Source organism: Centruroides sculpturatus, unplaced genomic scaffold, assembly GCF_000671375.1.
Source record: "Centruroides sculpturatus isolate CEXI.00-Female unplaced genomic scaffold, Cexi_2.0 scaffold1082, whole genome shotgun sequence".
Lineage (NCBI taxonomy): Eukaryota > Metazoa > Arthropoda > Arachnida > Scorpiones > Buthidae > Centruroides > Centruroides sculpturatus.
Genome location: NW_019385300.1, coordinates 199,247 through 204,001, shown reverse-complemented (window position 1 = coordinate 204,001; position 4,755 = coordinate 199,247). Strand labels below are relative to the sequence as shown.

Below are 4,755 nucleotides of genomic sequence, written 5' to 3'. Positions count from 1 at the left end.
GATGGTTGCTAATTTAATTGCTACACTTAAGAAAGAAGAAAGAAATTTATTTAAACAATCAATGAGTACAGGTTCCTTGATGGTTTCGATTGATTTAGCTCTTAGTAGTGCAATGGAAAACGATTATGTCCTTAACCTGGAAAAAAACAAGATTTTAAAAACACCTTCACCAGATTGAAATTCATCTACTTTTCTTTGTAAGAAAAGTGAGGGGTCATCTATGGCAATTCTTGAAAAATGGATTCTTATGGAAAATAGGTGGATATTTCTAGTGAGGCCAGTACAAGCAAATAAAAAAAAATATGATAATACGATTTACGCAAAGACTTAAATCATTTGAAAATAGAAAATAATTCAAAAATCTGTCGTTAACACCAACGACTGTTAAAAAACTTTTGATGAAACTAATCATAAACAAATGACGATATTTATCTTTTATAAATACCTTTGTAAATTACATTTTTTGTTCATTATTCACAATTGATTATAAAATTATTGAACATTTGAACAAACTCATTCTCAATAAAATGATAATACTGTTTATATTAGAAAGCTTTGTGTATAAATATAAAAGCACAATGTAATTTTGTGAGAATACGGACGAGAGGTCAATACCCTCTAATCGTCGTATCTGAGGGATCAGCTCAATTTGCCTCTAGATGGCTTAATCTTAAAAGAGTTCGAGTGGGAAGTTGTGGGGTGTGCAATAATAGGCAATAATAGAGGAGGCCATATAATAAATGCAAAAATCAAAAATTTAATAAAATAAAACAAAAATAAAATACAAAATGAAAATNGTAATTTTGTGAGAATACGGACGAGAGGTCAATACCCTCTAATCGTCGTATCTGAGGGATCAGCTCAATTTGCCTCTAGATGGCTTAATCTTAAAAGAGTTCGAGTGGGAAGTTGTGGGGTGTGCAATAATAGGCAATAATAAAGGTGGCCATATAATAAATGCAAAAACCAACAATTTAATAAAGTAAAACAAAAATAAAATACAAAATGAAAATACATTGGACCTAAGTTCCCTACGTCGCGAGAGAGAAAGAGAGAGTTTTCAATAAGTCCTATTACCTCGTTGGTCATTTCGGTGGAGCTGATGTGCAGAAGGGAGCAGTAGCAGGTTCACTCAGTGATCGGTGGAGTAGCAGGAGTAGTCATATGTGGCACGAACTGCCTCTATATGGCAATATCAATCGTAGATGAACTGCCTCGAGTGTGGGAAACTTGCTTTTTTATCTTGAACTTTCCCCAATCATTACCTGAGAACTTCATCAGCTGACGGGAAGGTCAAGTGTGCGAGTCGTCCAGATGTTTGGGAAAAATCGAGATAAGGTGTATATTAAAGGAAATTGAATTTCCCTTTTTCCTAAAAGTAGGGGTAGTCAGCAGTTTTTCAGGATGTTGCTTTACATTTTGTAGCTTTTATTATATTTAATAAAATTATTTCTATTAAATTTGTAAATATTTTTTGAATATACACTGATCACTGAGAGACTAGAAAAATGTCCACAAATTAACATTTAATGTACTTAAATATAGAATAAAATATTTTACAACCAAGTATATATTACACATTCACAAAAAGTCCATAGCATGCAACTGTTCTGTTAAACAAAGAAATTAAAACACCTTAATTTGTTGCCTAAAAATATATTTGAAAAACAAACGTTTTCAACCTGATTAACAAGCCATCATCAGATCTAAAAAACGAAAATGGAACAGATACGTTCCATGTATAGAATATATATATTTAAATCAAAATTTAGAACAAAATTTTTAAAAATATACAAGAGGAACGGAAGCAAATATAAAATTAATACAAATTAAAATTAAAATATAGAAGAGAATATATAAAAATAACACAAAATAAACTAAAAAATAAAAATATAATAAATCTTCCAATAAACTAATTCTAGCTTGAGTTTTCAGTGAACTTTTAATCATGTATTTCCACGCCGACGATAGGCTCTCAGCATCTCTCGCATTTAAACATCCCTCACATAGCCTACTCCTATATATTTCAATCTTCTCCGCCGTCATTGATAAAGTGGGTAAAACACTGGTTTTATAATTGTTGCCTCGTCCCATTTCACCACCGAACCTTGGACTTGCGACATTTGCGACAAAACCGTAGCAAAGTTTTCGTTTTTTACACCTGATGATGGCCTGTTAATCAGGTTGAAAACGTTTGTTTTTCAAATATATTTCTCGGCAAAAATTAAGGTGTTTTAATTTCTGTTGTAATTTTTGTTGAGCACTTTTGATGTGCTGTTAAATTTGGCAATGAAATAATAATACATTAATAAAAATTACGTGATTGTAACTGTATTTACAGAAGTATCTTTTCTTTTTGTAATTAGAGTTTTTATGCAGATGTTTAAGATGTTATATAGCATAACAAGCATCTGCGGCATATTAAAAATCTTCTTTGAAAATAAATTTGTGTGTATAACGTAAATATCACATTAATAGAATATATACAGATGTGTTTTATTTTCATGTGTTCTTATGGATATTTGCTTGTTGTTGGAATTTTTACGTTAGAGAAGCAACCCTAGAAACGTCCCACTCGATGTCCTTCCAACTCCAGAATGCAAACTAGCAGGTTTTAAGGCACTGTTAGGTCTGGGTTTCCTGTTTGATTTATTCTCTGAAATTACTGCAGAAGGATCACTTGATACATTTTTTGTTGTTGTTGTTGGTTTGACCCTGCGCTGATGTGAATTTAACTCTTGGTGGAAGTTTTTGCGTATTAACATTCGACAGTCTTTGCGTATTAGTGTTACTTCCAGCACTGAAAGACTGTGAATGAGAGCCTGCTTTTACATGCTTTGGTGGCGGAGGACGAGGAGGCGGAGGTAAATTACGTTTACCATATGAAGCATCACTAGAAGACGAAACATTTTTCTACTGGGTGATATGCTAGCCATAGACTATGATCTCTGAACAGTGGCTGGTGGTCTAGGAGCGGATCTAGTAGGTGTCAGACTAACAGGTGTATCTTGAGAAATGGTAGCACTATTTGATATCAGGTGATCATTCTACATCTGTTTCTGAGCTGTCTCTAAAGGAACTGTCACAATTGGGTCATTAGGACCATGCTGAAGGAATGGTGCAGATATTTCGAATTTTGTTATTGTTCCATGAAGATAATTAAATTTCTTTGGTGGTGGTTTATTTGTTGTTTCATCTGCAGTTGGCTTCTGAAATTTCATAAACCACCAATTTTTTAAATGATAATAACAATGACAGACAACATATGCAACAACTGCCACAAATGGTATTATACCAAGAAATATAATAAGCATTGCAACAAAGAAACTCTGGTCAGAATTTGGATCTGGAGGAAAACCACTATTTATACTTCCTGCAAGTACTGGAGAGTCACAAATAGTTGAAGCATATCCAAATTCACAATGGCAACTGTAATTGCTATTGCAAGTTCCATGCCCACTACAATTTTGTGGACAACTTTTTCTTCTAATTTCAGAGATAGGCACACATTTTTGGTTCAGACAAGCCATTTCTTTACCACATTTAGCTCTATTTGGAGAAACACCAGGACCATTGAATTTAACACTAAATCAACTAATGCTGTTTTGCGAGCTAAAATTTTTCCTGGTACATTTATAAAACATCGAAAAACAATAGCGGTGCAATGCATTCCAAATTCTAATTTTTCATTATAATGTGTGCATTGTAGCAATCCACAACGTACAGTACATCCCTTTTAAGACATTCCTTATATTTTTTATTAACTCTATCAAAACCACAATTTCCATTGAGGTTTCCATTACTATTCTGTTCATAACACTGTAGATGGGAAAATTTGCCTGTTGAGGCCCATAAAAGTCGATACTGATTATTATGTGACTGACTAAAACTATCATAACAATAACCATATCCATCACTGCATTCTGTTTCATCCTGTACACGAACATCTAATAGACAATATTGTGGAAGATCACAAGACAAAGCATTAACACAAAGAGTAGCAACAGGTTTCACCTGACAAGTGTGAATCTCACAGCATAATCCACTAGTACAATTTGCATCAGGATTGAGTCGAAATAACAATTATTTTTGAGTTATTTAATATAATATTAAAAATATCAAATAAATTGTATGTATTTAACTAATCCTTTTTAGATACGGCTTTCAATCTTAATAGCCGCCTCTAGACAAAAAACAGGCCTCTTCAGCCCCTCACATTTAAAACGAAATTCGGCCATAATTCATTTCACAATCTGAAATATATTTTATATATCAGATGTACTTATCTCTAAATAACACATTAAGTAACACAATTAAATTTTGTGTTACTTCCGTGTAATAAATCTATATCTTGTAAATGTGTTCGTTCAGCTGTCACCTTACAGTTGCACGAAGACTTTTACAAAATACAGATTTATTACACGGAAGTAACACAAAATTTAAATTAACGTATTCGGATAAAATATATTTTGGCCTTTAAAATTCGGCATTTAGAGAATCGGCATTTAGAAAATTGGACGATTGGCGTGAAAATATGGTGACAGAGAAGTAAGTATAAAACGTATATTCATATACGACGTCAAACGATAATTTTTTACGTCAGAAATCTGTTTGAGTTGATGGCGTCGAAATAAAAAAAAAAAACTAATTCCAAAACCAAACAAAAAAATTATTTATTGTAAAACATGTCGATCCTCGAAAATCTCCGAGAATCTAATCGAAAGAGATGTTCATCAACCATGGCTTATGGATTCA

General features: G+C 32.7%; 1 pseudogene; it reads right to left on the bottom strand.

Annotated features, from left to right (window-relative positions):
• Window positions 1-2,676: 2,676 nt before the first annotated feature.
• Window positions 2,677-4,077, bottom strand: LOC111637355 (annotated as a pseudogene).
• Between the last annotated feature and the right edge of the window lie 678 nt (window positions 4,078-4,755).